Here is an 8309-nt window from a genome sequence, read left to right as displayed (position 1 = left end):
CTGCTTTGTTCTGCCCAACCTAATGACTTTAGGACTTAATTGTTTGGGAAGAGAAGATAAAGATAAAGGGAAGACAAACTGATTTATGTTTTTAAAAGATCACACTCAGCCTGCTGTGTGGAAAATGGATATATGAGGGCAAGAGTAGAAACAGAAAAGTTGGCAGGGGAGATAAAGTTAAGTGGATGAATACAAGATATGCCTGGAAATTTAAAAGGTAGACTGAATAGGATGTGTTAAAAGACTGCTGATGTGGTTGACAGGGAAAGAGAGAAGTCAAGGTCAACTCTTAGATTTGGAGTTTGAGCAAAGAGTTAGATATTGGTTATATTTACTCAGATGGATAAGAAAGGAAATAGAGGTTGAAAATATTAAACATTTTGAGTTTCATATGCCTATTAGATATTCAAGAGACTGTGTCTGGTTGGCAGTTAGATCTCGGTTGAGAGATCAAAACAATGAAAATAAAGTTGTAAGTCATGTAAATATAGATTGTATTAAAGTCATGAGACTGACTAAGGTCATTTGTCAGGGGAGAGAATAGCTGGAGAAGAGGGGTCTGGACCAAGGAGCCACAGGCAGATACGACATAGCTTTATTCAGGCATAACAAAACACAGCAAAGCACAGGCACAGCTCCAGCTAGCCCCAGCCTCACAGGCAGGGCTGTTCTGATAACTAGGTGCATAATAGTGGCTTAAGGCCAGGTACTATAATCAATCACAATCTGTAGGTTGTATAGGATGCTGTATCTAAGGTTACATAGGACGCTATATCTAAGGTCACCTGGGATGCTGTAGCTAAGGCCACCTGGGATGCTATAGCTAAGGCCACCTGGGATGTTGTAGCTAAGGCTGCCCGGGAACCGCACAGCTTGCTGGGAGGGAGCCTGACTGCATCCATTTTGTTTGTCAGTCTCCTCATCCAACACTCCACCCCTTCAGAGTTCCTCCTTTATCTAGCCATGGATTTTGTTGATAGCCATAACAATAGAGTGGACCCTTGTACACACATCCCACAGCAACAATATTGGGAGCAACGGCATGTCACCAAGACACAGGCCCCTACCCCAAGGACAGCAAGGACCCATTGCCATGTCGAGGAGAGGTTGGCCTACCACTCCTTTAAGGGGTCACCAGTTAGTTGTTGGATGGCCTATATCTCTTGGTTCAGCCCTCCTAAGGCTTGGGTGATATTTTTCTTGTAGTCTGGGATATATACGCAGCATTGGGTGTGGAGGATCACACAGGTTCCTCCTTGAGCTATGGTTAGGGTGTCTAAGGCCATCCAGATATGCAGCATCACCTTTTTTATTTGGTCCACTTCATCAGTGAGCAGACTCCAGGTGGTACAAGTCTGATTCAGAGCCCGAGCTGTGTGGGTGGCCAAAGTAGTGACTTGTGTTTTAACTACAACATTACCTGCAGCAGACAAGACAATGGCCAAGGGATAAAACCACCACGGTGTCCGCACCACCCAGAGATTACCAGGAGGTAAGGGGAAAGTGGGAACCAGCTCCTGATGTTTTCAATCCCGTCCACCAGTGTGTGGGGGAAGTAACAACTGTTATATTGGCACACAACGGCTGAGGCACCCAATCCAGAGGGCAGGTACCATTTGGCGTCTCAATACAATAGGGGACCATTCCCTTTATTTTGATTCCCTCACTCATTAACTAGTTCCACCCAGTGTACACAGAGTACCCCAGTCACGGCTGGCTGTGGTTGTTTCGATTCCACATCATGCTGTCCACTTGTCGTTGAGCAGTTGGAGACGTTGGCGACTGTGACGTAGGTGTGTGCTCAATCCACCATGGTATTGGCACATACCTGCCTAGGAGTGGAAGGAGAGAGAAGAGAGCAGAACCAGGAGAGGTAAATCTCTCCCTGTTGGCAAAATACTTTTTATCCTTGGAGAGCACAGTAGCCGCCCAGGTCTCTTCCTTTGTTTCTGCACCTGGCTGGGACACATGACATAGTACCAGAGAGCTCATTATAGGCCAGAGTGAGAGAACAAATGTGCCCTTTAGAATGCTCTCAGGTTGTTCATTTCCAAAAGTTCCCAGGTACTTGATAGTCACTTGTAGTGGCCAGCTGGCCGTCACCCAAGGTGTGACTGTCAAGTTGGCCGACAGCCTTTTACCCAGGGAGCAATAAGACCAAGCCACCGACAGTATGGGGCTTGTATCTTCCATGGCCAAGACCACTGTCTTGTCTCCCCTGCTCACAGGCAGGTAGAGGCAGGCAGCGAAATATTGCCATTCAATCCATGCTCAGGTTTTAACAATACTTCAGATGTGGTAATCTGTAATTGGATGGGTGCTGCAACCCAGTGCTGCAGAGCTTCTACTGAGGCCAGTCCTCCAGGTTGAGGTTTCTCATTCAGACTCCTTATCATTCCCATAACCGGGTGGCCCATGCCCTCAAACCCAGTGGGACAGTAGAGACCCACAAGTGTCTCTTCAACAACCCATTATAACTTTCAATCATTCCTTCAGGCTAGGTATTATAAGGACTATGCAAGTGCCAGTGGATATCCATCCATTTGGCTCAGGTTTGGACTTCATGTCGTACAAAATGGGTGTCCGTACCATTTTCAATGACTAGGGGCCAACCATAAAAGTCACACAAGCGTGTTGACGCTTTAATAGTGTATCTCTAGTCAATGGCCACACCAGGCCAGGCAAAAAGCTGGAACAACCAGTAGCAGTCTCAACCACAGTGAGTACACACACTGCACCCTGGGCCTTTGGCAACAGCCTAATGTAATCCACTTGCCATCACGTCAGAGGGATGTGTCCTCTGGGCACTTGACCAAACTCCTGTTGACATCATCGGGGGTTCAGGATGTCCCATGCACAGATGGGGCACTGTTCACAAGCATCTTGTACCTGAGCCCATGTAATTGGTATGTCCCATAGTTTTCTCACAGGCCACATGGCCTTAGCCCCCACATGTTGCAACCGTTGGTACAACCAGTGGGCTACATCTGTGGCTAGGAACCCTTCTAGCCACCTCACTTTGGCTAGAGCATCCGCTTCAATAGGTACTCGCTCCAAGCATTGCCAGAGACCCAGCCATAGCCTTCCTGGGTCATGTGTACATCCAATTCAAATGGCTGTCCAGGATCAATGACTCTCAGAGCCTGCGTCTACTGGACAGCTCTTTTGGTTCTCAAAAAGGCCTTTTCTACCCGTTCGGTCCAATCCTATGTAACTCTCTTTTTTACTAAGGTGTAAAGGGCATGGGCCATTTGTGCCAAATGGGGTATGAAGGCCCTCTGATACTCCAGCAAGCTCACATATCTCTGTAGTTCTGGATTTTATTAATCACTGCTTCAAGAATAGCTTATGTCTTACCCGACCAGATAACACCCAAGAATTTGGCAGATAAGTCAGGACCCTGTATCTTGGCATTGTTCATGGCCCAGCCACATGTTTTCAAGTGTTGCACCAGCACTGGGGCGGCTTCCTCTAAATCTGGAAGGGAAGCAAAGGTTAACATGATATCATCAACATAATGGAACAACACAACAGTCAGCGGACAACACCATTCAGCCAAGTCCTTTGCTACCAAACCATGACAGATGGTTGGGCTATGCAGGTATCCCTGAGGCAGCACCAGGAATTCCATTGTCATCCTTCCCATGTGAAGACAAATTGCTCTTGACCGCTAGGAGCCAAGTCAATGCAGAAAAAGGTGTTAGCCAAGTCCAGTACATAGTGGTGTGTTCCCAGTACTGTTAATCTGTCCATGAGTTCATGGATGGAGGGCACTGCAGCATGCAGTGGTGGAGTTACTTTGTTCAGCTCACAATAGTCAACAGTCATTCTCCAAGTGCCATCAGGCTTCCAGACAGGCCACACAGGGCATTGAAAGGGCTGTGTGTAGGGCGTACTATCTGTGCTTTTTCTAATTCCTGAATAGTAGCTCTGATCTCTGCATGGCCTCCCCGCAGGCGATATTGCTTCACATTCACCACCCTCCGTGGGGGCGGCACTTCTTGCGGGGAGGGTGGGGGGGAGGGGTTGTCCAGTGTGTCCACACACCACAGCTTTTACCATTCGCACCCTCAGGCAAAACTTTCCTGCTGATGTCTGCAAGCGCAAGCCTTGCAAAATGTCCTCCCCTAGGATGTATTCTGGGACTGGGGACACATATTCCTTGTAGGGGCGTGGAGGCAACTGCCCAGTCCCTAGGGGATAGTCACAGCTTTTGTCTTTATGGTTTTTATGGTCTTGCCTTCATAGCCATCAATGTACACTGCTGGCCCTGGGAATCTCTCTGGGTTGCCGTGTGTCAAGCTGCAGTCAGCTCCAGTGTCTACCAATGCTAGCATGCATTGGACATTTTGAGGGGACCAGTGGATTGCAAGTTCTACATGTGGCCTCTGGTCCCCGCCCATCCCTTCCAAATGGGCACCTTGGCCTTCTCCTTAGTCATACAGGGAGAGCACGTCTGGGACTGTCAGGAAGTCTTTCAGAGCCACCAGCCGGGCTCTATCAGATACCAGTTTTCTACTTTTCTGGAACTGCTGTGTCAGTTTCAACTGCCGCCACAATTCTAACAGCACAGCATTGGGCTGCCTATCAGTTTTCTCTAGGTCTACACCCACCGCCAGCAAATCTATCCACATTTGTGCTTGGGTCACCTGTAAGGGTATTGCAGTAGTGGGAGGCTTCTTCACCGTCTTCCCCGCCTTTCTTGCTGGGGAAGACTGAGACTTAACTGCATGGACACCTCGGTTGCTACGGTCCTGCTGCTGCCCTTCAACGACTCTCAGGGTGGCCGTCCAGCATAGGGGGCCAAGACGGCTACCAAGGACCCAAAGGAAGAGGACAGTGCAGTCTCCAGGACTAAGTCCCTCATTCCTGAGGTGAACCGTTCATCATCTGGTCCACGCATGTTCAAATTAGACATAGTCTGTCACATTCCTAGCTCGCGGATGATTTGCACCAATGAGTAAATGGCAATCATATGGCCAGTAATGAGATTTGCATCTCATTACTGGCCATATGATTGCCATTTACTCATTGTGTCTGGTAGCTCTCCTGCGTCATCCCAGACAGTTTGCACAGGAGCGGTTATCCAGTCAATCAGGGTGTGATTACCTTGCCCTTGGGCCAGCCTGCGACAGTTCTATAGGCGTTGCCGCAGGCGTGTACCATAAAGAAAGCCAGCCTCCCCATTTCATCCTGGGAGAAAACTATGCTGTCTGCCCCTTCATCCCACAAATGCAACAGCCATGCCAATAGGGATTTCCCTGATCTCTGCCGGCATTGCTTCCCCAACTCAACTCAGTAGGGGTGAAAGGAGTATAGGTGATGTATTCTGTCACAGTGGGGACTCTAAACTGTACTCCCCCCGGTCCCAGGGGCTGTTCATGTTTTACCTTCTGGTGCATGATAGGTTGGGCTTATACTCACCTGGCGTCTTCTCCAGGTTCCTCTTCCACCTCCAGGGAATCTCTCTGGGTTGCCATGTATCAGGCTGCAGTCAGGGTGTCATGTACTGCATCACAGGACAGCTCATCCTCTAACTGCTGCAAACAAGCCTCTAGAGCCTCCTCTTTTGTACGCAATTCAGGGACCTGTGAGGTTTCTTGCAAGGCTTTGTCCATGTTGTGTTTCAATACAGTTAGCAACAGCTAACCTATAAGACCAGCAGCAACTCTGGCCTTTTCTGGCAATTGTCCCTCCAAGGAGCAGAGTGCCTTCTCATTACTGGCCAGGGTGATGTCTACCTCTTCCCATCCTTTCGGGGAAGTCCAAGTCACAAGAACCATGGCAACAGGATGCCACATGCTGTGTGGGGCCACATGCCTTCTTCCTCCTCTTCCTCCTTCTCCTCTGGAGTGGGGGGTCCCCTTACCTGGCAATCCTGCCGACTATGCCAATTGTTCCACAAGTTTGGGATACTGAAGTTTGGAGTGTGTGGTTCTGGCAGCTGGAAGAATATGTAAGGAGCCATGGGCACACGTGACATAGCTTCATTCAGGCATAGTAGGACACAGAAAAGCACAGGCACAGTTCCAGCTCCCCCCGGCCCCCGAGCCTGCACAGGTGGGATTGTTCTTATAACAAGATGCATAATAGTGGCTTTAGGCCAGGTACTATAATCAATCACATTCTACAGGTTGTATAGGATGCTATATCTAAGGTTACATAGAACGCTGTATATAAGGTCCCTGGGAAGCTGTAGCTAAGGCTGTCCGGGAACAGCATGGCTTGCTGGGAGGGGGCCTTACTGTATCCATTTCGTTTGTCAAGCTCCTCACACAACACTAAGACAATAGAGAGGCTCTAGAAAAATATGGTGATTATCTGAGTTGACCGTTGCAAAGAAATCAGGTAAGATAGGGCCTAAGAAGTGTCCCTTGGATTGAGAGACAATACGGAGGTAAGAATTTACTGCATTGAGACTATATTTGCATGATGGGGAAAACCATGATTAGAGTGAACAGGAAAATGAATGTATACGTTTGGGGGCTTAAGAATTACACAGACGAATCAAAAGTAAAGAAATAACAGAAGTTATAACTCTATAAGGACAAAGAACTGGAGAGATGACCACAGCAGAACATATATAAACATTTTTTTAAGATAATGAACAGCAGGTTGGTGAGTGATAACTCTCCAATAGAACAGAAAATGCTCAAACATTCAAGCCTATATCGGGGGTAAGAGTCAACCACTGGTAAATTATTCTGTGGAATCCTGGTAAGCAACCAGGAATTGCAACCAGGTTCCTCTGAAGATATGGACGTGGCGTGTGACTAAATACAAGAGAGATGGTCGAAATAACAATGCAGCTAGAACCCATGTCTCAGTCCTATATCCATTCCTCCACTCAAGTAGTTAGGTGAATATACCTCTGATCCTCACATGAGTCTGGGGTTTTATCTCTGAAGATATTGGAATCAAAGATACTCTGGTTCAGGGATCCCAGGCCTGCTGAGGTCAGGATTGAGGCGTTGTACCGAAAGTATACAATTAAGCAAATGCTTACATACTGAACTGTAAAACCCTCATTGCCTCTTACTCTATTCAGCTTTTAGCACATTGGTATCTATGGTTACACTCTCTAGGCTCAAATCTGAAAAATTTTCTATTGTGGAAAGAAATTATCCCACACCAGAAAAGACCTGCAGATGCTGACATTTTTAGGGTCTTTCCAATCAAAGCTGCCACATCGCTGCCAAGTTACCTTAGATCTAAGTCTATCAGTTAGCAGGCTCTACCCTTGAACACAGAGCCTCTAGTCATCATTTTAGTGCCTCACTCTCAAATACAAAAGATACTCTGAGATCACTTCATGTTTGAGGAAAGTCTCTAACTTGAAGTACAAAGACCAAACAAACATTCTGTGAAGGAAACTCAGAGACAACTGAGACAATTCAGAGAGAAAAAACACCTTCAAATGTCCTCAGCAAAATAAGTGAAAATACAGCACCCATGAAAAATAAAATAAAATAAAAGAATGCCATATTTTAAAAGAACATACAGACAAAAAAAAATTGAAAATTTTTCTAAAAACCCAAAATTTCAAAATTCACTGGAAGAATTAGAAGTCTTAGAAGCTGAGGATATCTCTTCAGAAGAAAAATAGTGACAGAAGGCTCTGAAGAAAGAAGAAGAAATATCAGAAAATTAGAATGTCCATTCAGGAGGTCAAACATCCAAATATTAAGATTTTCAGAAAGACAGAATAGAGAAAGTGAATGAGAGGCTATTATCAGAAAAAAAATGCAAGAAAATTTCCCAGAAACGACTGACAGAACTTTTTACTCTATAAGTTCCTAACACAATAAAAGAAGAATCCACATTCTAGCACTGAATCATGAGATTTTGGGACAACAATAGTTTTTAAAATCCTAAATCTTTCAGAGAAAGAAAATGGGTCTCATGTAAGCAATCAGTAATTGAGAGAATATCAGACTTCATTATCTAGAATCTAGAAACAGTGTATTAATGCCTTCAAAATTCTGAGGGGATAGGGTATCCAACTATATTCCATAACCAACTAAACTATGAATCAAATGTGTGGAGGGAATAAAGACATTTTCAGACATATAAGGTCTACAGACTGTTGGATATATTTTTCTCTTCTTCCTGGGCACACGACTAGATTACATTTCCTAACCGATCTTGTACCTAGGTATGGCTACACATCTAAGCCCTGGCCAGAGGACTGAGAAGGGAAGGGATGTATATAACTCATACTTCGTTTGCTTAAAAAGAAATCCCTTTTCCCTGAAATTTATACTTCTGATGGAGGTTTTTGGGTGAATTAATATATATGAAGAAAACAA

The 8309-nt window shown here is 45.8% G+C and overlaps 1 long non-coding RNA gene across 1 annotated transcript; it reads right to left on the bottom strand.

Annotated features, from left to right (window-relative positions):
* Positions 1 to 573: 573 nt before the first annotated feature.
* LOC120593388 (uncharacterized) lies at positions 574 to 7438 on the bottom strand. Its single transcript, XR_005650352.1, has 2 exons — positions 5425 to 7438; positions 574 to 3477 (listed from the first exon to the last, which is right to left on the bottom strand). It is a non-coding gene; the product is annotated as an uncharacterized LOC120593388 (long non-coding RNA).
* Positions 7439 to 8309: the final 871 nt, after the last annotated feature.

This window comes from Pteropus medius, unplaced genomic scaffold, assembly GCF_902729225.1.
Source record: "Pteropus medius unplaced genomic scaffold, Ma_sr-lr_union100, whole genome shotgun sequence".
NCBI lineage: Eukaryota > Metazoa > Chordata > Mammalia > Chiroptera > Pteropodidae > Pteropus > Pteropus medius.
Note: the sequence above shows the minus strand (reverse complement) of the source record. Positions and strands in the feature narration are given on the sequence as shown.